The 25,478-nt window shown below is 40.3% G+C and overlaps 1 long non-coding RNA gene across 1 annotated transcript in view; it reads right to left on the bottom strand.

Moving 5' to 3' along the window:
- Positions 1–248: 248 nt before the first annotated feature.
- The window catches only part of LOC135105435 (uncharacterized), a 55,445-nt gene continuing 30,215 nt past the window's right edge, over positions 249–25,478 (bottom strand). Inside the window, exon 2 of the long non-coding RNA XR_010270840.1 lies at positions 249–1,613. This is a non-coding gene — a long non-coding RNA (uncharacterized LOC135105435). The remainder of the gene's footprint in view (positions 1,614–25,478) is intronic.

Genomic DNA, 25,478 nt, shown 5'->3' with positions numbered 1-25,478 from the left:
GAGACATTTAGACGAGAATATAAGCAGCAAAGAAGAGTTTAGTAGAACAACAAACAGCTTTGGTGGTAGCGAGTCGTGAAGAGGGAGAGCACAAGTCACCAGTCATTACCCAGATCAAGGACGCAGATGTTGTGTTAGATGGTCGCAGCCTTAAATAATTACATAGCAATAGTCTGTAAAATTCCGATTTATTCTCTCAACAACCACAAAGAAATACCTGACACAAGAATCACAAGGCCAGAAAAGACTTTTTCTTTTGTCATTTACAGCTTTAATCACCATAAATAATAGGTAAGTAAATAAATAAATAAATAAATAAATAAATAAATAAATAAATAAATAGGGCAAAGATCAACGTGTGTCAAAATGAATTTAAAGTAATATTTCAGAGTGGAACATTCAACGCTCACTTATTATACTCACAAAATAAAAAATAAAAAAATCAACAAATCCTCTTATGTATGGATGGATTTCCAAGATTAGAACAAGACCAACTTTCCTCTCGAGATCAGTGTTTTGTCTGTGGCAGGAGAACATGACGAGGCGGGGGGAAGGTGAGGAAGGTGGAGAGGTGAGGGAGGTGAGGCAGGTGAGGGTGGTGAGGAGGTTAGGGAGGGGAGGAAAATTAGGCGTGGGAGGTGAGGGTGGTAAAGGAGATGAGGAAGATGAGAAGCTGAGGTGGGGGAAGTAATGATGGTGAGGGAGCACAGGGTGTCAGCGACCCCTCAAACCACACCACGACCTTGAGGCTGCAGCACCGTGACCTCATTAACGAAAGTTATTAGAACTTGTCATAACGATTTACCTTCAGACTTGTTCACTACTTAAATCTAAATTTGTAAGAAATTTATATGAGAAAATGTTGAAGCTCTGCTTATTTATTTATTTATTTATTTATTTACTTTACGCGTCAAGGGTGTTCAGTATGTGACTGAAAGAAATTATTCACAAAGGCTCGCTGATTAATGTGCAGTCATAGAAAAGAACAAAAAAGAAAAATGGTAGAGAGTTCCAGAGTTTAACAGTGAAATGGATGACAGAGTGAAGATATGGTGTTTGCATTGTATTACTAAATAAGCAAATGAGCCACACCACGATGCAATAAACACATATAAAGTCTAAATATCGGTGTTGAGGTGAATGTTAGTGTATGCTTTTGCTTCATATATATAAACAGAAGTTAAAGACCACATTTTACCAGAAAAATCACCAAAATGTTAAGGAAAAAACTGAACACGTCGATGAGATATAAAGAATTAAAAAAGTAGTTACGAATACGCGTGGTACTAGACGAATCATTGTAGCTTCATGGATTTATATAAGCATTAATAAATCAATCAATCAATAATAATAATAATAATAATAGTAATAATAATAATAATTATAATAATAATAATAATAATAATAATAATAATAATAATAATAATAATAATAATAAGGGGACCGCCTTGGAGCAGTGATAAAGCGTGGAGGCCCATGGATCCTCAGCTGCTCGGGTTGGAATGCTGACCTGGCCCTGGCTGCGGGTTCGAGGTTAGGAAGGGCATCCACTCGTGGTAACGGTTTCGGAATGCCATCGCCAAAGTTGTCCGTTATGTGGCACCGTCCTCACCCTGACTCGAAGAAAGAATGAATGTCCGAGTGAAAAAGAAAGACAAGAAAAAAGAAGGAAAGATATATGAAGAAGGGAACAACAAGAAGAAATTTCTTTCTTTAGCTTAGGAAAAAAAAAAAAAGAGATGTACTCGTAAATCACATTTATCAGAATAGTTATTACTTGCAGACCAGAAACCTGATGTCCTACAAATGCTTCAACATCAATGCTAAAAAGGAGGACAGATACATTAATGTTTGTTCTCATTACGTATTAAACACCAAGCTAAGTTTACAAACCCTGACAACAATAACGGTTAAATTACCAACAGCAAATTATCCTGGAGCTTGCTAAACATAGGAGTGACAGATCGAGCACAGCAGACTGGCATATCACTGCAGAGAACAGTGTTAATGCGGAAACTAAACCTATCAGAGAAAGGAATCTCTCTCTCTCTCTCTCTCTCTCTCTCTCTCTCTCTCTCTCTCTCTCTCTCTCTCTCTCACTCTCTGAACCATCTCAGCATCGGAAAACAATAAATTCATACGTGCTATTAAAGGCAACAAGTCAGATCCTGTGTGGTAAAGTGTGCGCCTTTCCTACTCTTTTCTACTGAATTGACTGGATCCCATTGGTGTTCATTGATGGTGATGCGTGATTGTGAGGAATCACGGTACGAAAAAGCAAGTGTGAATGTGTGTGAAAAAAAGCACAATTGTAGCAAAACGTAAAGGGACGTAATCCTGCCATTAACCTCTTTCCTGCAATGGTCGGCCTTTGTTAAGAAGTAGAACACACAAGAAAAAAATTGTTTCCGTGAATATACAGAAGAGGCGAGATCCAGAGCACGATGGCTGTGTTGGGCTAACGAGAGAGTGCTAGTGTTTTTGTCAGGGAGAAACTGCCGTGCATTGCAACAGTAAGCTACTCGGCCCCAATTACTGAAAGAAAAAGTAAGAAAGAATTGATAAAGAAAAGAAATAATATAAAACAATAACAAAGCAAATAAAACATGATTAATGCATAAAAACACATTTGATAATAACCAAGCAAATAATACTCAAGCAGTGTCTTCTTTTCCATTTAGCGTTGGAGGAAGTGTTGCTGTGCTTCGTCCCACTCATTCCGTTACAGTAGTTTTGTCATCTGAGGCCACGCGAACATGGTAACGCTGCCACTTATTGACTCTCTCAATGTCTGAGTGGTCTACACTTTAAAATAAGCTTTAAGATTTACCTTACTCTTAACTAAACTCATATTCATTTGTAAAATACTGCATTTATATCTATATCAACCAGTACTTTAAAAATCTGTATTTTTTATAGAAATGTAACGGTGGTTTGCGGGAAGTTCTGCAAACAAGACGGGAATACATGGGCGAATCACCGAGGGAGAGCATCAGTCAGTGGCAAGGCTAACATGTTCACGTGTCTTCAAGTGGCAGAATCTGTGACGGAGTTTGTAATTGAATTTGTGACGCAAAATAGTCTAGGTAATCAAGTCAAGGAAATACTGGATGCCTAATAAGCCTGAGTGAATCAGTAATGCTGCAGTGCTCAGGTCAAGTGGGCTGGGGTAGGGAAAGGTTACGAAACGCCGAGTCTTAATCTGCAAGAAAGCAATTGATGGCAAGAAGCCTTCTCTCCTTCCCTCTATCCCACCCCGCTCACCCTCCTCTCCTGTCCCTCTCTTGTTGCCAATCCCTCTCTCCCTCCCTACCCTCTCCTCCACCTCCATTCCTTTCTCTTTCTTCCTCTTCCCTTCTCCCATTCTCTCCTTATCCTTCTTGTCCCCTCTCTCGTTCCTTTCTTCTCGTCTCCTTCTCTTCTCTTTGCCACTCTCCTCATCTCGTCAAGCTGGTGGAGAGGAAGCGTGCGCGGCTGCTGTTTAGTGCTCGTGCGTTCGAGACCCGTTCAGGCTTGAGTATTTTTCACTGTAATCCGACTTGCATCTGTGAGCACGGGTCTTCTACTGACGCATCCATAGCCTAGGACGACTCAGGTCTCACGCGGATGGAGGCCCTGGGCTATCCATTATACACTGGTAGGTAGTTATAGTGTTCAGAAACGCTTTGCTCTCTCACCTCGATTTTTTTCAAAGGCTACAGAGATTATTAGCCGGGTTCTCAAGATGGTTTCTCCTTTCAGTAATGCAGATTTCTTGTCAATATGTCACCAGAATTTCAAAACGAACCTTAAGATCCTGTGAAGCTTTAACTAGAGCCTTTTGAGAATAGTGAAGGTGCGGCATAATGCTTCAAAGTATGCTCTAATCACTCAGTGACAACCTTTACCTTTTAAACTTTTCTCTTCCCCTTCCTCGTCCCCTTTTAATCTCCTATTCCCTCTCCCACCTCACTTTTTCCTCTCACTCCCTTCTGTAACCCCTATTCTTTCACTCATCCTTTTCGTCTTGCTCCTTCCTCTCTTTCATCCTTCCCCATCTTTCTTTCACAATCCCCACACTTTTCCTCCTCCTTTCTTCCAAGTTCATTTCCTCTGTAAAGTGTGACATCACAGAGGTTTCCCTTTCCCTCCCATGTCTTCCCTCCAAGCCCTTCGTCCCTAACCCTTTCTCTCTCTCTCTCTCTCTCTCTCTCTCTCTCTCTCTCTCTCTCTCTCTCTCTCTCTCTCTCTCTCTCTCTCTCTCTCTCTCTCTAATATCCTATTCACTTTCCTCTCCCTCCCCTCTCTCTTCCTTCTCCTCCTCCTCTTCCTTCGTCTCCTCCCCCTCCTCCTCCTCCTCCTCCTGTCCTCCCGCGGGTATTCGGCTTCCTCCTCAAACCGATAACAGGAAATATGGGTTGGAATTGGGAGAACGCGTCTCTCCTCCAACATCCACCTTCCCTCCCTAGCCAGTCCCTCTCCTCCCATTCTCGGTCACCAGCATCGATACCTGACTCCTGAGAATTTACAGCACACGCCGCTGCCACCATTTATTCATTTTCTTTATTTACTTTTTCTCATACTATTTTTCCTCCAGTGGTTAGGGTGGATAAATCATATTCGTACTACGACATACTGAGTTAAAAGTCTTGTTTTGGCGTGGATTGTGGTGTTGTGAAGTTACTGGACACACCGCTGGCTTCACTTTTTTTCTTTTTGTTTTGTTTTATTTATTTATTTATCTATTTTTTTTTCATTTACAACGGTCTCTTCCAGTGGTTAGAATGGGTGTGTCATATACTGCGCCATGCTTAGTTTAGAGTTCTTTAAGGGGGGGGGTGCCCTTCCTTGGTTGCTGGTTAGGTCACAACTCCCATACTTATTTACTGTCAGATGAACCCAGATCATCTCCACCCAGCCGAGGATCTGGACCCGAGACATCTTCCCCATCTACCACTTGGAGGCCCTCAGTGTGTCTACTTCCTGCTTCATCTCCTGTGTACTCTGTTGCGCTTGCTACAACTATTTGTGTTTTTGTTGCTCTTTGTTCCTATATTGTTGTCGTTTTGAGTTTCTTTCTTGTCCATGTTGATCTTTCCCTATATTTTAAAGTTATATCCATTAATCTTGGACCGTTTACATTTGACTTATTAGCTTGTTATTGAATTTCAGAGTTATAGTCTAGCTGTAGTATCTCCGCTACACACTGTACACTTGTTAAAAACTTTGGACAAGAGTCTCTTAAGAAACGAATGTTTTCCATCTACACTGATGAATGTTGCTATTTCGTTTTCTTTATGTAGTTGCAAATCTCTCCATAAACTTGTGTTCATCGACTTATGAGATTTAACTTTTAGCAATGGTATTGTAAGCTATATCAATTTTGCTTTCAAAACTATCTTTGAATTTTCCCTTGTGAGAACTATTTCGTAAATCCAGGATTAAAATTGTCACTTTCAATTTTCTAATGGCTTTTTCTTATGAAAAAAAAAAATAAATAAATAATGCTTACAAAATCTGTACATTGTTTTGTTATAAAGTTTCTTCCTGCGCAACTCTTACTTTGTCTCTTACGCAACGTGATCATTGTTACTTCATTTACTTATCATTTACCTGGAAATTCTGGCGGAGTCTTGCAATATTTGATGATTCCTTGTTCATGCAGGGAGTTACAAACCTTTGCCTTTTAAGAGAAGGCTTTTCATTGGCTCCATAAAAGCCAGGAAAACCTCTTATATTCTGTAGTTTCTCAGTTTAATGATATTATAGGTAGATAATATTTTTGTGCTTGTCAGCTTCTATTTTGTAAGCCTGTTCACCCGCTCTCACAGCCTCACTATCACCATTGTCAACAACACGCAAAGACATTTAAGTTAGCGTGGCGTGATGTACGTAATTAAGCCCCTCGTAATCATTGGAAGCAGATGACGACGACGCAGACGATGACAATGATAAGATGACGACGAAGATGATGATGACTAATTATTCTTACATCATTCTGAATCAACAAGTTTTAGTGGTTAGTTTACATTCTAACGTTTAAGTAAAGTACACAACATTCACAACCTTTAAGAATAATAAGTTTATATTTGATAATTGTAAGAATATCTATTGATTCTCTCGTCTTACCCAATACCATTACCATTGCCTTGTTCCACGACGCAGAGTTTCTCCCTCCTTCTATATGCATTGGAAAAATAAATAAGCTTATCTAACAAGAGCTTTGGTGCTGCATCTTTCAAAACATCCATCAGTCTGTTGTCTTTCCCTGGCATCCCACATCGCTTCTCCTGCTGTGATTGACATACGTATGCACTAGTGATACGATTCAGGGATATAATACAATCATCCTAATGCAAATACTCAACCCTCTTCATCTTTGTAACCATGTGTTCGGTTATTCCATCATTTGTATTTCTCAAGGCGATAGCGTGATGAATGATTGAGTTCTTGCTTAGTGGTTTTAAAAAAATCCTTTCCCTGATGAGATTCTGCGTCATGGTACTCTGCCACACACTTCTACTGAGGGATTCTTTTTCGTAACATTTATTCAGTATATTCAGTGGAGTCTATATAATATACAATACATTACGTATACCATTGCTCCAAGCCGTTGAAACATTAAGGCCCATATTCTTAAACTCACTATTCTCTCAAAGGATTATTTTCAGAAGCCATGGATATGACCAACTGAATTCTTATGAATGTTTTTCTCCACTAATGGTACACAATCTTTGTTAATCCTTTCGCTGCTATGGGCGTCCTTTGTTAGCATCCAGTTCATTGTAAAAAATGTTTGCATTGACACACGGAAAGTAAGAGAGAATACGCGGTTAATTTTGTGTTTTTCTCAGCCTAAAAATAATCTAAGAGAATATGTTAAAGAAAAAAAGTCTAAAAGGATGCAGGAGAATAAGAGAAAATTTGTTTGGTATTGAAACGGTTAAACTCTGACTGAAATCATTAAAACACACTTGAAAATCCAAATAACTTCCACTACAGCCTGTGCTACATAGTCGAGATCAGACGCCGAAATGATTACGAATACAGACCTGTACTCGACAACTGTGTTTACGGCTTGTTCCCCCTCGTGTGTCCTTGAAAGGGAAGTTGCCACTGTGACCTTGAAAATGAATGTAAAATTTGTTGTTTTCCTAAATTTATATGCATGTTTTCATTGCAGGTTCGTTTGTCAATATTTTAGAGGTAAGTTTGAAATCATGCATAAATTACCTTCTGCTAAAATAGAGACGTCAGCGCTGCAAACAAAACAAAAAGGATATATATATATATATATATATATATATATATATATATATATATATATATATATATATATATATATATATATATATATATATATATATATATATATATATATATATATATATATATATATATATATATATATATATATATATATATATATATATATATATATATATATATATATATATATATATATATATATATATATATATATATATATATATATTTTTTTTTTTATGAGGAAGGTGAAGATGTATGTAGAAAGGCAAACCAGGTGTGTGTGTGTGTGTGTGTGTGTGTGTGTGTGTGTGTGTGTGTGTGTGTTGAACTCAAGGTCGGTGATTGTGAATACCTGAGAACACCTTTGCATTGCATAGCACCGTCAGGCTAACTGTAAAACAAGCGGGCACAGCGCCAACTCCAGTATCAGTTAACCAGGTTTTCGTTCGGCAACGGTCACGCCAAAGTGCAAGGCAGCTTTGTAGTTTTAAGTTCGCCACGTGAATTCAAAATTTCGCATACTGTACAGGAGGCATATCTATGAACTAAAGTGTTTAATTGTATAGTGATAGTTTGAGGGCCTTGTTTCCTTCCTGGCGACGATGGAGCAATCCGTATTTTTACTTCAGCACAGGTCTTACTCCCCATATCCTCTCATTCATTTTACATATCTTCCCCTCTATTCTGGTATTCTGCCTTTCGACTAAAAAAAAAAAAAAAAAAAAAAAAAAATTCTCCTTATTCCACCAGGTGTTATTTCTCTTTCCTTTTTTTCGTTTTTATGTAACCTAAAGTATGTTTCTTTCTGCTCACTCAAAGAATGAGCGCCCCACTTTACATCCCTCGCCCTGTCAGACACACTGCACGACTCATGAATACTTTCCATCACAGTCCTTTGTCCTACATGCATTTTCAGGTGATCTCATTCCATCTGCATGAATCTTCCACTGTACTGCACTCCGAACCCACATTCACCAGACGCAGACTACAGTGGGTATCCTCTTTCTACTCTTCCATTTTTCTATCCTCTTTCCTTCTCTCCAATGGAACACTGCCACGCTCCGATGAAGTGCCTTGCGTGTTTCAGCGACCAGCCAGCGCGGCGTTGTGTCTGGCTTGCCTCCTTTACTGCTATTGTCGTCCATCGTCAACATTCAAAGCACGGTAAAAATAAATATTTGAATGAACACACAGAGGAAAGAGAGAATATGAGTTTAATTTTGTCTTACCTTGGAGGCAGAGCAATGAGAGAAACTGTGGTACAAATATAAGCGTCTAAAAAAAATATAGAACACACGGAGAAAAGGGAATAGAAGGTTAATTTCGTGTGGCACAAACATACAAGTTATAGTTGCTTAAATAGAATAGTCTAGCGGAAAATGATCAACCTCCGCTAACTATGACCACCACATCCTCATCCTTATCCAGTGAGGTAACGAGCCGGATTCGCAGTCACACATGTTCCAGATCACTTACGCGGTGATGGTATTAATCTCTGGTTCGGCCATCATGTATTAAGGAGCAGACCAACATTGAACATATGCTGATAACAAGTGAAAGTAAAGAATGGGGTTGAGCAGAACGTATCATGTAACAAAGGGAGGAGAGAGGGACGATTACAGAAATGAAATGGGAATAGCAAAAGAAGGCAGAGTGAATAGAAAAATAGATTGAAGAATGTGATATATACTTTTTTTTTTTTTTGCTAAGTTGGTTAGGAGATGCATGGTAACGTACAGAGATGCATTTACAAAGTTGATGATAATGATGATGATGATGATGATGATGATGATGATGATGATGGCGGTGGCGGTGGTGATGATGATGATGATGATGGTGGCGGTGGCGGTGGTGATGATGGTTGTGATGATGATGATGATGATGATGATGATGATGATGATGATGATGGTGATGATGGTGGTGATGGTGGGGATGATGATAATGATGATGATAATAGTGATGGTGACGATGATGATGATGATGATGATGATGATGATGATGATGATGATGATGACAAACCCACCCTTAACTCTTCCCTTCCTGCATCATTTTTTTTGCTTTTACCCATAACTTTCTGGACACTTTTCATACTACAACATCTTGAATAGTTCTGTAGCTTAGAAAAGACAAGCTAACCTCCTCTTCTCTTTTCCCTCAAACAATATATCTTTTCGTGTTTTAAGTAACAAACAAGCATAAGAGTAAAGAAGGGTTAACCACATTACCACATCATTCACACTCTTCCTCTCCACGAGCCTTACTAAATCTCCTATGACCTGCTTCGCGTTCACTCCTCGTTCCTCTAATGTCCTCCTTTATTTCCCGTCACTTCACCACGGATGATTATTATGCTCCACTGCTCTCCCTTCACTGCCTTCACTGCCTCGCCTTCACCGGATGAGCGAGTGTGATCCTTCAGCCGCACCACCTCATGATGAGCTGCCACGTGTCCTCCCCTTGAAAGCTTTTGGTCCTGTTTTTCCTCACACATTAAAAAGGAAAACAGCGACCAGAAAAATCTAGAATGAGGAAACAGGAAGTGAAACGAAAAGAGCAGAACAGAAAATGCAAACACGAAGAATAACAAATAAGAATAGGAACAGAAATTAGACATGGGGGAAATGAGATATTATTTCCCCCCGACATTCATATGAAGTAAAACACACCAAACACAAATATCACGTGCAGGCAGTTTCCCATCACACTGTTGTCAGTAGAGCGGCAAGAACGAAAAAAATCACGTCATCCATTTTTATGTTGAGCAGGAGGCAAAACAACAGACACACATTCAGACACTGCAATACTTCGCTTGTTCATCTTTTCTTTCCTTCTATTTGCAGCGCATCACACTTTTCCGAGAGAGAGAGAGAGAGAGAGAGAGAGAGAGAGAGAGAGAGAGAGAGAGAGAGAGAGAGAGAGAGAGAGAGAGAGAAACACAATAACCGTCTCCTGGCTTCAAGTGACGAGATGTTGCCAGTCTGATCTTGACTTTGTTGTAGCATTACTGTCTTTTCTCTCTGGTGGTCCTGCTACTTTTCCTGCTTCTTGCTTCCTTCCTTCCTCGTTCTCCCCCCTCCCATGCCTTGTTTCCTATTCTACTTCCATTTCGTCGGTGTTTTCGTTGTTATTGTCATCGTTTTAGTTGAAGATGTTATTGTTGTTGTTGTTGTTGTTGTTGTTGTTGTTGTTGTTGTTGTTGTTGTTGTTGTTGTTGTTGTTGCTGCTGCTGCTGCTGCTGCTGCTGCTGCTGCTGCTGCTGCTGCTGCTGCTGCTGTTGCTGCTCCTGCTGCTGTTGTTGTTGTTGTTGTTGTTGTCGTCGTCGTCGTCGTCGTCGTCGTCATCGTTGTTGTTGTTGTTGTTGTTCTTCTTCTTCTTTCTCTTCTTATTCTTATTCTTGTTCTTTTTTGTTCTTGTTCTTCTTGTTCTTGTTTTTGTTCCTCCTCCTCCTCCTCCTCCTCCTCCTCCTCCTGCTCCTGCTCATCTTCCTCCTCCTCCTCCTGCTCCTCCTTCTCCCATTCCTCCACACGTAGTTTCCTCATAACAGTCAATCAGCAGATATCCTGCGAATAGATTCACGCGCCTCCTGCTCCTTCCTTCCTACTCCTGTGTATTCCTAGGTATGTATTTCTGGGTACGTTTTCCTCCCTTTCTCCTCTATTTGCTGTTCCTATCTCCCGCTTCTCTTCTTCCTCTTCCTCCTCCTCAATTTCATCCTTTTCCTCGTTTTCCTTGTTTCCTTTCTCCCCTTCAGTCCCTCCTAATATTCGTGTGTGTGTGTGTGTGTGTGTGTGTGTGTGTGTGTGTGTGTGCAGACGTTTCCTATACTAAATTATTTGGTATGAGATTTGTCAACTAATCACCTATCAACATTGCACGCGCTGCCTTGTCATCAGCCAGTGTCGGCGATGAAATTCAGATTCAGAAAGAAAAAAATCATAATAAATACGTAGATAAATAAACAGATCAGCCTAACAAATCGTCCTAAGCTGTGTTCACACACATCGGGGCCATCATCATTACGCTTCATTTCCGGGTCTGTGATATCCGGGGCCTGCCAGTGATGCCTCACACTTGTGTCTGTCCCGCCACTCATCTGTTTCAATGATACGACTACGTACCAGACGAGCCAGTGAAGCTTCCCGCCCAGCATGAAGCAGTTCATCCTCAGGATGGTCTCCTTTATTTTGGATGGAGAAGAGAAAGAGCATCAAGTGAAGTATAATCATACTCGTACATGCATGTGCAATAAAAATACAAACTCCGTAAAAAGAAATAGCATTATTTGCTACAATTCCTGGTGAAGAGAAGAGGAGAGAGGAAAGGTGAAGAGGAGAGGGGAGGCTCCACGTACAGCGAAATCCAACATAGAAAAGATCGTGCACGTCTCTCTACGATGGTAACGAAAATAAGGACTCCATTACTCTCAAAAATCCAAGCAGTCGCCAATCACCGCCCAGCCCAGTCTCATCAGCGATGAGGAGGATGTTGGCCTGTTGGCAGTGAGCTGAGTCTCGTCATGAAGCGACAGGTGGATTCATTGAATGACTGACTGATAAAAACCAAGGCGCAGCAACATCACGTTCATATGGAAAGGAAGGAAGTAGACGCCTTGACCGATGCCGTGTATGAGGGTTTGGGGGCTAAGGGTCCTGCTTTAAGACTGGAGTCCCACACACAGCGAACCAATTGTTTCTGTTGTTAAAACTGAAAGAGGTGAAGAATCGGCATACTTTACAGATGCCTGGCGTGCAGCATATGTGTCTGGGATTGTCAATTATTAAGTTATTTAGACGGAAATATCGCCGATCGCTTCTTCCGTAATCCCGTATTGTCTGCTGTTGCTGCGAGCATTCCGTCAGGCTGCGGAGGCACTGCAGGGCATCTTACGCAAAGGACTCACGCATAAAGATCTGAAGAGGGACAACTTGTGTGTGTTTTTTTGCGTTGAGAGCATCGGTCTTGTGTCTGCAGTGACTGGATTGGTCCTCGCATCGCCCCTTGGAGAGCTATCTTTACATATACTATTTCGTCACTGCCTTCACTCTATCCAATATTCTTGCCTTTTACAATAAAATATTAAACACTTTTTGAAGTCTACAGCTTATTGCACCATTCTTCAGTTCCGTTCATGTTCGCGTGACACAATACAGAATATTGCACACAGCTTTTGATCGTGGTGATGCCATTTCACTTTATTTTAAATCCATGTTATTTATTTCCATTTCGCTTAATTTATTTTGTTATTTCACAGAAAACAGCTAGAACTCCAGTGCTTTGCCTGACTTATTCCTCTAGGTCATCTTTCTTGGAAACTGTCTTTGAATGCTTCTGTTTCCTTATCTCCAAACTTTCCACTTTCCTCCTCCTATCCTTTTACTCTGAGTTACTTCAATGGTGCAGTGGATAATGCACCTGTGTGGAAAACACAACTGTGTGGATAATGCATTTGTATGTGTGACGCATCTGTGAGTGACGTACCTCTGTGGTTGATCCACCTGTGTGGGTGATGCACCTGTGTGGGTGACACTTGTGCGGATGATGCACCTGTGCGGGTGACACCTACGAGTTATGCATCTGTGTGGGTGACACACATGTGTGGATAACACACTGTGTGGTGGCAGTGCGTGGGTGACACAGGTAACCTTTCTTTCACATTCTGAGATGTCCTTCATTTCTGGATCGAAGTCGTTCAGTTGTTTTGTATGATGTGCTAAAGGGTATAAAAGATATAAGATTTATTTTTTGCTTTATTGTAGGTTTTCTGGTTTGCAAGTAAAAATGGCGAAACATTTTTTTTTTCATCTTTATCGCGCCTCTCACCCCAAATGAGACAACTACAGTTTTCTATTTCTCTGTTTTTTTTTTTTTTTTTCTACAGTTTCAATCTTAGCCGATCCTGGTTTCCTCCGTATCTCTGCACCACTCAGCCGTGCCTGTCATCCGCCTTTTTGTATTGTCGTTTTTATTCAATTTCCGGCTTGAAACCTCGCGGCTCTGATTTTTTTCGTACTGTACCTTTTGTCTTTTTCTATCTGTTTGCATGAAGGTTCAGCTTGCTATGTTGCTGAAGGTGCACGTACGAATCTTTAACTTCAACAGAATCAGGATGAATGACCATAGCACTCTTTAAGGAACTGTGCAATAAATTTGTTATGTGATTCGAGAGTCTCCGGAAAGTGCCCTTGGAAGTATGATGTGAATCCACAACCATTTTCCTTATCGCTGGTATAGTCGTATTAACATTCTTGTCATTTCTTCTTTTTCTTCTTCTTTTTTTTTTTTACTAAATGTTGCTAATTTTTTCTATGTAGATTTCATGAAAACATTTTGGATTGGACGTCATAATTGAGTTCCTTATACAAGCAAATATTCCAAAGATTCTACTCCGGATAATGTATTGCTGCCTTGATATCTCTCGTGTTTCTTTTCAGGAAAGGAGTTGTGCTATTGATTGGTGAGCACTGCGTTCACACTGACTGTTCTGTCAACTCTTACTTTAAGTTTTCCGGAGCCATCTGATAAGGACGCTGCCTATAGGAACTTTGAGACCGCTGGCGTCTTATAGAATGATCAATATCCGCTATTGTTGTTATTATTATTATTATTATTATTATTATTATTACTATAGAAAGGTGAGTGAAAATGTTATGGTGTTTAATTAATAGAATAGCGAAATCAAGCGGTTATTTGCTGTTATTTCTTTTTTTAATCTTCTTGGTTAGTCTGATAAAAATTCACGTTTTCCTGCCTTCCAAAACACACACACACACACACACACACACACACACACACACACACACACACACACACACACACACACACACACACATACACACACACACACACACACACACACACACACACACACACACACACACACACACACACACACACACACACACACCACCACCACCACCACCACCACAGCACTCCATCTCACCTCTCGCCTCTCACCTCTTATCGCTTCGTGTTGCTCCTCTAAGTGCCTATTTATCGCTGCTCTCGACAACTCTTGCCGTAATCTCGTTTACATTATATTACGCATCTGGCTTCACACTTAAGCCGCCACCGTATACCGCCACACCTCCACCACTACCACCACCACCACCACCACCGCAATAGCCATGACCACACGCTCACATCGCAGAAGAACCGAGTTGCACTATGGATCGCGACAACGTAACCACTGCAGACAGCATCCACAAAACTGTCTGATTCAGTGTTGCCTTCATTAGCCATGTAGTGTGTGTGTGTGTGTGTGTGTGTGTGTTTGCTTGTGTACGTGTGTGTACCCACGTGCCGTAATTTGCAAGGAATTGTATTTGCCTCCCATACTTTTTCTCCGCGGCGAGGCAGGAAATGGTTATTCCTCACCGGAACTCTCCCACTAAACCTTGCCCGGATATTTACTCGGTATTCCATCCATCTGTCTGTGTTTTTTCTTCTATTTTATTTCTGTATTTCTCTCAGCAAGGTCTGTCTCATCCACACACTATACTCGCATTTTCATGTAAACCATATTCTTTTATTTCAGTTTTAATCCTGAGGTTCTCGATGTTCGACAGGAAACTAAAACGTAATATTTTGTTCAGGGGAGCAGGAAGAGACGGAGGATTTATCCCACACAATCAACAAAACCTGCAATACAAGCCTTAAGAGGAAAAGACATACTTCGTTAAGTGCAACGTTCAATATAGATAGATGTACAGAATTCTATAAAGTCTCCCAAACAAACGCATCTCAAGGGACGGGTGCTGAGGGAGGCGCGGCGAGGAGAGGCACACGTCACTATCACCACATACATGTCCCTTTTTCCCTCCGCGCCGCCCAGACACACAAACATAGATTAGCGGCCCTGCCAGACTTACCTTAGGGGAGCTGAGGGAACTGAACTAAAGACAGAGAGGTAAAGTGAGTGAATGCATCAGGTTTGGATTCGCAAAAGGCAAGTCACAGCAACAAAAGGACGAAAATTAAAAGAGCCTTTGTGTGTGGAGTGATGAGAGAGAGAGAGAGAGAGAGAGAGAGAGAGAGAGAGAGAGAGAGAGAGAGAGAGAGAGAGAGAGAGAGAGAGATTTGGTGCGGAGGAGGTGATGTGAAGCACCTCATCTCAGGATTGATCAATAAACTTTTATAACGAGAGAGAGAGAGAGAGAGAGAGAGAGAGAGAGAGAGAGAGAGAGAGAGAGAGAGAGAGAGAGAGAGAGAGAGAGAGAGAGAGAGTAAATCGCCAATGAACCGATTATGGTTTATGAATACGCGAGATATCATGAATTATTTTACATACCATTTGAGGCTCAGCCGTCTATGAAAATAATTCTTCTGTAGTACTATTAAAGTGGTATCTATCTCTAAGGCAGTGAGTCGTTGGGCAGCTCTCTATAAAGTGCAATTCAGTTTGCATTTCATAACACATATACAAGCATTCTTCTATCCCCAAGCAAACAAACCGTTAGATGATCAGGTGGGTGAACGAAACACTTTTATTGACATACGTGCAGAGACGTAATGACAGAAGAACAAACAGCGAGCAAAAGTGATGGTGATGATAATGGTGGTGTCAAGACAAAAATGATTGTGATACCATGTGGAGATTGTATATAATGAGTGGTGTTGGTGGTATCGTCACGTGGAGACACTGGTGATAAACATGCTTATGATGTCACAAGCATCTTCTACACTACTTGAACAGTCCTTTTCAGAAATCACAACTAACCAATATCTTCATTCCTTCATCCCTTTTACCGGTAAACTGTCGAACTCTATGTTTTTTTTTCTATCTCCTTCTCATGATTTAATTAAACTGCTTTGAAAGTGGAAAATCAAGACACAAGTGGAACTACGTCAGCTGGCAGACTTTTGAAAAAACTTTCCTTAACTACCTATCTGGGAATAGAAAAATAAAAAAAATTGTTCACATTTATTTTTTCTATCAGCTAGACACCTCGACACTTTAACAGATCTCTAGTCATATAGCGATTCACTGCGGAGATAAATCAATGTTTCAAACACCTGAGAAATTGATGTGAATAATGTAGCGATGAAGAATGGACGCTTGAAGATCGATCCCGCGGCAGGACACTCAAGGTACACCGCTCCTCACCCATCGAGCCGTAACGATCGCCGCGGCCTAAGCGGAGTCTGGCTGGCCTTGACTGTCTCGCCACTGCACTTCCAAGGAGAAATTTCACACGCTCGCAATTTCCAAGATGCACAACTCGCTATCAAAGGACTACTTTCTCCATCTGAGCAGGAGGTGAGGCGTGAAGCTTTTCCACCGGATAGAACGGTAACCTAATTCCTGAATATTTTACCCTTAGGCTCCATCCGCGAGATGAAGCACTCTTTTTTTTTTTTTTTCGTGTTTAACTTTTTTGGGAGCAGCAAATTAGAGGGCTTTTTTTTTTTATCCCCCCCCTCTCTCTCTCTCTCTCTCTCTCTCTCTCTCTCTCTCTCTCTCTCTCTCTCTCTCTCTCTCTCTCTCTCTCTCTCTCTTTTGTGGTCTCGGTCGGAATTCTTTAAGCATGAATACCACAACGTCACAGCTTTCAGAATAATGACGACCGTTTACACTTGAACTCATGCACCTGTGTGTGTGCTTGGCGAGTCCCCGAGAGCAGGACGTGAAGGCAGCAAGTCCTCTCTCGTTCGATTGCCGCACATGATGCAGCACGAGCCACGCGAGTGTCAAAAGGGAAAATAGGAAAAAGCGCTAATGAACTAAAAGGGAGAACGGAAACCCAGTCGCCGAATCAAGTCAGGAAGCGACCGTTGCCACCTGGTTCCTCAACAATTCTAAAACAATAATTTCTTCAATAAAAGTACAGCAACACCATTGTATTTTTCAATTTCTCCATTGACCAAGAACTAAAAATTCAACTTCAGAAATAGGGAAAAAGAGGTGCCATTTCCACAAGATCAGTAACTCATTATATGATACACCAATGTTACTCATGAACACTGTAAGTCACCATCACTGTCTGTATTATCACTGTCATTGGCAGCTTTGAAGGTACACATACGTCATTTTCTCTTACATATCAAAAAAGAAAGAAAAAGAAAAGAAAAAAAAAAACGCTCGATTTGCCGCTTCCAGAGTCAAGACAGATTTTTTTTTTCTTTTTTTTTCCCCTGTTAAAGTTGGCCAATATAATTCCATGCTTTCCTTACTCTGGGTTTTGTCTACAGAAGAAGCCAGCCACTCTCCTTCCCTCCCTGAGCCAGTTTAATCTCACCCTATCGAGCTTAAACATTCTTGCGTTATTCATGTTTTTTTTTATGACATTTTTAATACCTTAAGTATAGCTGCATGTCTTCTAAATCCATCATCACCCTCTACTCATCTTTACATAAGATATAATATGCAGAAGAATATAAGCTAAAAGTTGCACATAACAAGATTTGACATTTCATCCTCCATATTAATCTAATAACGAAATGGATTACAGACAATGAAAGTTACATATATCACCACAACCACATCAGCACACACACACACACACACACACACACACAAAATATATATCAGTAAAGAAAGAAAAATGCAAATTTCACTACATTTTTTTTTATCTCCCTTCCCTCCGTGGACGAACTAAGAAAGTGGAGAAAAGAGAGGAGCATTGCCTGGCTAGACCACGAGCCGATCACAGCCAGAGGGAGTCAAACACCTGCAGCTGTGGTGGAGAGGCTGAGCGCAGTGGAGAGAGGAAGATTGGAAAAAGCGAAGAGGAGGGGGAGAAGATGATGGTGGTGGTGATAGTAGTGGTGGTGCTGGTGGTGGTGGTGGTGGTGGAGGAGGAGGAGGAGGAGGAGGAGGAGGAGGAGGAGTAGGAGGAGGAGGAGGATAAACAACAACAACAACAACAACAACAACAACAACAACAACAACAACAACAACAACAAAAGGAAAAAAATATTGATGTTTTGAGGAAGTGTGGAAGAAAAGAAGGAAAAAGGATTAAGAGGAGTAGGAGGAGGAGGAGGAGGAGGAGGAGGAGGAGGAGTAATACAAAGGAAGACCAGATAGCAACAGAACTTGTGTTACTTATTAGGTTGTTTGGGTAAAGAGGAAGCGGAGGAGGAGTGACACATTATATAATTATAGAGACACTTATCTAAAAGACCTGTGGCTGAAAGATTGATCGCCTCTTCAGTATCAAGCAGGATCACAAACTCTTTCCCTGCTAAACAAATTTTTCCATCAATACCTACAGCTTATCAGAGACTCTTTTTTGTGATAATCTCTCGCAAATATTTCTGTAGCGTAAAAAAAAAATAAATATATAAGACAAAATAAATAGCCTTCAGTTTTCGATTTTTTTCTCTAATGTGTCTCTACGCAAACATTTTTTTACAGTGCTCAAAAGGTTAACGAAGGAGAAACAGATTAGTAAAAGGGTTAGATAAGAAGAGAAAATGACAGGAAAGACAAGGAGAATGAGAGGTTGTGGTGAGTTGTGGCAATACTGAAGAGGATGTTGAGAGAGCGTGGAGGTGAAGTGCATGAGTCACAGTGTCTGTAAAAATAATGTGCTAATGAACTGAGATAAAACTCCCATCAGTCTATGTTCCCTCATTATTCAGAAGGTCACGGAAGGAATTTGATTATGCACCCTTGACCCACATTTCTGATTCCTGGTAGAAATTACTCATTGTAAAAAAACGACAAATGTGAACATTTTGTACCTTATTTCTCTCTCTCTCTCTCTCTCTCTCTCTCTCTCTCTCTCTCTCTCTCTCTCTCTCTCTCTCTCTCTCTCTCTCTCTTGCAAATCTAAAATTAAGCCAGGGAATGTGAAAAGAGAAAGTTTCCCAGCGGCGTGAACGGTGACGAGAGGAAAGAAGTATTAAATCAAGTGTGGTGGTTAAGAAAAAGTTATCTTTCATCCACTCATCATATTATTAGTGCAGAAGACCGTCTAGAATTTGCATAAGGAGCGGAGGTGGTCTGCCTTCGTTGCTCGTGACATCCACATGTGTGAATCTTCTGAGTGAAAGTCCTGAGTGAATGTCCTGAGTGATTTGTTATGAGTGTGTTATATTTATCTTTCTTCGTTTCCACCTCAGGGAGAAAAAAAGAGTAACAAGTGAGTAACTGTTTTCGAGACCTCGTCTTCATCTTTCTCTCCTCAAATCTGCTTACGCCTCCTTCAGTTTGTAGCACACACACACACACACACACACACACACACACACACACACACACACACACACATACTGGTATTCCAAACACCAATTCAGTCAAAATCAGGGAAACCAAGGAGGCAGCAGGAGGTAATTAATTCTCTAACGGCTAACACGGGTTATGTCAACAAAATCACTATATAATTAGAGCCACCTTGCCTGGATAGCTCAGGTAAATTCAGTAACCATTTTCCAAATAATAATTTTGAATTAAATGTCGAATACATGGCTCTCTTTCTTAACCAAGCTAACAATAGCTCAGAATTCATTTTTTCGATATATTTTATCTAGACATCAGATATTCTCTGGTACAGATATTATAAATTCTCACTTCATTCACAAGTACTTCACTTTATAAAAGGACGACTTGAATTTGTGTGGCTAAAAGAGCTTTGTTCTTTATATATAATAAATACAGATTGTATAGAGATATGTACAGATGGTAAAGTAGCTTGCGACGCAGGATCTGGGATGAGTCTGAACTCTCTCGTGACGTTATTGTTATCAATATTCAGAGGTCAGAAACGAAATGCAATATTTAGTAAAGTAGAAAATATTTCTCACACGAAGAGTAATAAAATTAATTTAGTATATCTAATATTCGAAACAATATTATTCAGAAACTGTACAATACCTTTAGGGCCTCATTTGTTTAATAGCTTGCCTCTTCAGATGAAGATTTTCTTTAGATATAGTATTGTATATCGTTATAAATTAAATAAAAAAATATTTAATCAATAAACAAACTAGTTTTCCAAAATTTGTAGAAGCTATATTGCATAACAAATCTGTATTAATGTTTACATCATTTTTATAATTTTTATAGCTATAATTGTTACCATTATTATATATTTTTCATCATTATTGTTATCTTTGATAGTAATAGTAGTAGTAGTAGTAGCAGTAGCAGTATTGTTGTTGTTGCTGTTACTCCCGTTACTATTTAAAAATACTGTTTCTTTAAAAATGTTTGTGTGAATAATATTCCTTGCATGTCTTGTATGTTTGTATGCATGTATTCTAGAAGTGTGTGTGTGTGTGTGTGTGTGTGTGTGTGTGTGTGTGTGTGTGTGTGTGTGTGTGTGTGTGTGTGTGTGTGTGTGTGTGTGTGTGTGTGTGTGTGTGTGTGTGTGTGTGTGTGTGTGTGTGTGTGTGTGTGTGTGTGTGTGTGTGTGTGTGTGTGTGTGTACATTTATGTATTGAATTTGATATGTAAGTAAAATCTATTTAAGTAGTTAGCATGTTCACGGTTATAGATAATTGCTTCAATAAGTCAGCTCTTGACACACTATTATTAAGTTAACCTGTCCGTCAGGCAGCTCCGGCTTGGTAGCCCGTGGAATTGCTCTCAGGCTGAAAGTTTGTTTGTAATGAAATTGTATGGAAATTATATGGCAATAAAATATTACTTACTTATTTACTTAATAACACACACACACACACACACACACACACACACACACACACACACACACACACACACACACACACACACACACACACACACACACACACACACATATATATATATATATATATATATATATATATATATATATATATATATATATATATATATATATATATATATATATATATATATATATATATATATATATATATATATATATATATATGAATAAAATAATTAAATAATTACATAAAAAGAAAATGCTTATAATACGATAGTTGATTTGCTGATCCCAACATTACAAATCCAACAAGGAAACACATCACCTTCTTCACCCTAATCAGACGCAAAGACGACTATTTTTAGCTACCACACACTGCCTTCCATCACCGCCTCTCTTTGTCTGGCCATAAGAACGCCAGAGAGGGAATGTGGAAATTATGTTAATGGATTCAGATTATAATCACTTTCATAATGCAGTGTGTTTATGCACCAGTCCAATGTTGTAATGCTTCTGATTCATTAAGCAGGGATGAACACGGGTTTGTTAGCTCTTGCCACCAAACAGAGCTTTATATAAGAGTATATACACATACATACATACATACATACATACATACATGCATATACATACATACAAGCAGACAGACAGACGGACAGACGGACACAGATAGACAGACAGACAGACAGACAGACAGACAGACAGACAGACAGACAGACAGAAAGACAGACAGACAGACAGACAGACAGACAAAACATACATATAAATATAGAAACATGCATACATATTCATATCAGCTGTCGTCGATACATGTTTCTTCATCATCTAGGGCTCTACGCTATCTGTATCATAAAAGAATGCTTACTCTTTGCAAGTACCCGTAGACGACTGGAATAGACTTAATAATCACGCTCCTAAGGTTGAGTCAATAGGGAGCTTTAAGAAACGAGAAAAAATTATCGATACAGATGATAGATGGGTATGGGTATTTAAGTTTATTTAAGCATTTAAGGTAATTAAGGCGCCCAGTAAATACTTATCATATTCCACAAAGTTTAGCGGTAACCGAATGATTGAAGAAATGATGGAATGATGAGGCAGGAAAACACTGATATGGGAATGTAATAATGGATGAAATGTAATGGAATGTAACGATGGAGTGGTAGGTAGTACAGGGAGTGACCACGTGGTAGTGTGTACGGGTTGTAACTCACGGTTTATTAGTGTAACACAGTGGTAATGCTGTGATGGTGTGATGGAATGGCGGGAGTGGTGGTGAGGAATGGTGGGTGTGTGTTGATTGACGGGTGTCGTGGTGATGTGGCGAAAGGCTGAGAAGGTGGCAGTGTGGTGTTGTGTGTGAAGGGGCGACACGGGAGCAGCATTCAAACGGTGCTGAGGTGTCGTGGCTCGGTAGTGTAATGATGTTACCAATATATACATACATACATACATACATACATACATACATATACACATTCATACATACGCGCATAAATACATAAAAAAATAGCTCTGAAATACAAATTAAAATTCAGAAATAGCTTTATGCACTCGCTTGTCACCACGCGTCCTACTTCCTTCACCACGTATATATGACAAATTTGAATATGTTAAGGGAATCTGATGAAACATGTATTGGATTCTTGGCTCACGTCGCATTCCTGTGCAGCTGAGTGGCAAATATCTCCTCCACAGGCGAATCACCCTAGAGCCAAGTGTAATGCTTAACATATGGGTAATGTTGATATATATATATATATATATATATATATATATATATATATATATATATATATATATATATATATATATATATATATATATATATATATATATATATATATATATATATATATATATATATATATATATATATTTTTTTTTTTTTTTATTTATTTATTTATTTTTTTTTTTTTTTTTGCTGGTATAGTGGAAGCGCGCGCGGGTGCTATTGTGTTCCAGCCCTGCTCGGCCTCAAAGTCTTTTCACTTGTCAATTGTTGCAATCCCTGTGAGCAAGGGGAGTTTGTTGAATCAGACAATAAGTCTTCCTGCTGACGCAACCATTGAGGAGGCAGGAGGCAGTAGACACCTGCCGAAACGATAATTACTCCCAGTGAGGTCTAAAGCACTGTTCAGGGGGTGCTGTGAACTTATCATTAAACCCAGCTGTGACTTCACTGAACGTTTCCCTTTGTGTCTCACAACACAAGGGGGCAGTCACAGCCTGCCCTCTAAAGACAACTCTCTTCCTCCACACAAAACTACAAGCACCTAATAACACACACACCCTTCACTCAAAAATTTCAAAATCATCATGGCGACTCCTACACCAGCCTCGGAGTCCCCATCTGGGGAGGGGACCATAAATGTCCCCAGGTCGGACTGCTTTTCTGTCGACGACCTTAAGTGTCTTGACACCCCCCTCAACTTTTTCTTCATTAACTTCTGCAACATTCGCGGTCTAAGATCTAATTTTCAATCTGTAGAACACCACCTCTCCTCTTCTAAACCTCATCTTCTTTTCCTCACTGAAACTCAGGTGTCTGAGGCAACTGACAGTAGCCCCTTTTCTGTTCCCTCCTACTTTCTCTATCCTCATTTTCGATCCAAAGTTGGATGTTGCGTTTATGTGCGCAATGACTTAACCTGCTCTCGTGCCCACGTTCTTGGAGACTTCAATGTTCACTACCAGCTTTGGCTTTACTTTCCCTTCACTGACCATCCTGGTGAACTAGCCTTCAACTTTGCTATCCTCCACGACCTAGAGCAATTGGTGCAACACGCTACTCGTATTCCTGACCGTCTTGGAGATACGCCCAACATTCTTGAACTTTTCCTGACCTCTAATCCTTCTGCTTATGCTGTCACCCTTTCTTTTCCGTTGGGCTCCTCCGATCACACTTTCATATCTGTATCTTGTCCTATCGCTCCAATCCCTCCTCAGGATACCCTTAAGCGAAGGTGCCTCTGGCGTTTTGACTCTGCTAGTTGGGGGGACCTGAGGAGGTATTTTGCTGATTTTCCTTGGAATGATTACTGCTTCCGTGTCAGAGACCCGTCTTTGAGTGCTGAGCGCATAACAGAGGTGATAGTGTCTGGCATGAAGGCGTACATTCCTCACTCTTTTTCTCGACCTAAACCTTCCAAACCTTGGTTTAACACAGCTTGTTCTCGTGCTATACATGACAGAGAGGTGGCCCACAAAAGGTACTTAAGCCTTCCATCACCAGAATCTCATGCACTTTATATTTCTGCCCGGAACCATGCCAAGTCTGTTCTCCAATTAGCCAAAACTCCTTTATTAACAGAAAGTGTCAAAACCTTTCAAGATCTAACTCCCCTCGTGACTTCTGGCATCTAGCCAAAAATATCTCCAATAACTTTACTTCTTCTTTCCCTCCTCTATTTCAACCAGATGGCACCACTGCTATCACATCATTTTCTAAAGCTGAAATCTTCGCTCAAACCTTTGCTAAAAATCTAATTTGGACGATTCTGGGCTTGTTCCTCCCTCTCCTCCACCCTCTGACTACTTCATGCTACCTATTAAAATTCTTTGCAATGATGTTTTCCATGCCCTCGCTGGCCTAAACCCTCGGAAGGCTTATGGACCTGATGTGGTCCCTCTTATTGTTCTCCGAATCTGTGCCTCCGTGCTTCCACCTTGCCGAGTCAAACACTTTCAGCTCTGTCTGTCAATATCTACCTTTCCTTCTTGCTGCTTTTCCTTCTTGCTGAAAGTTTCCCTACATTCAGCCTGTTCCTAAAAAGGGTTACCGTTCTAATCCCTCACACTACCGTCCTATTGCTTTAATTTCCTGCCTATCTAAAGTTTTTGAATCTATCTTCAACAGGAAGATTCTTAAACACCTATCACTTCACAACCTTCTATATGATCGCCAGTATGGGTTCCGTCAAGGCCGCTCCACTGGTGATCTGGCTTTCCTTACTGAGTCTTGGTCATCCTCTTTTAGAGATTTTGGTGAAACTTTTGCTGTTGCCTTGAACATATCAAAAGCTTTTGATAGAGTCTGGCACAAAGCTTTGATTTCCAAACTATCCTCCCACAGCTTCTATCCTTCTCTCTGTAACTTCATCTCAAGTTTCCTTTCTGAGCGTTCTATTGCTGCTGTGGAAGACATTCACTGTTCTTCTCCTATTAACAGTGGTGTTCCTCAGGGTTCTGTCCTGTCACCCACTCTCTTCTTATTATTCATTAATGATCTTCTAAACCAAACTTCTTGTCCTATCCACTCCTACGTTGATGATACCACCCTGCACTTTTCCACGTCTTTTCATAGACATCCAACCCTTCAGGAAGTAAATATTTCACGCAGGGAAGCCACAGAACGCTTGACTTCTGATCTTCTAAAATTTCTGATTAGGGCAGAGCAAACTTGGTATTGTTCAATGCCTCAAAAACTCAATTCCTCCATCTATCAACTCAACACAACCTTCCAGACAACTATCCCCTCTTCTTCAATGACACTCAACTGTCCCCCTCCTCTACACTGAACATCCTCGGTCTGTCCTTTACTTATAATCTGAACTGGAAACTTCATATCTCATCTCTAGCTAAAACAGCTTCTATGAAGTTAGGTGTTCTGTGACGTCTCCACCAGTTTTTCTC

This window comes from Scylla paramamosain, chromosome 12, assembly GCF_035594125.1.
Source record: "Scylla paramamosain isolate STU-SP2022 chromosome 12, ASM3559412v1, whole genome shotgun sequence".
Taxonomy (NCBI): domain Eukaryota; kingdom Metazoa; phylum Arthropoda; class Malacostraca; order Decapoda; family Portunidae; genus Scylla; species Scylla paramamosain.
The sequence above is the reverse complement of the archived record's forward strand: the minus strand, read 5'-3'. Positions and strand labels throughout refer to the sequence as shown.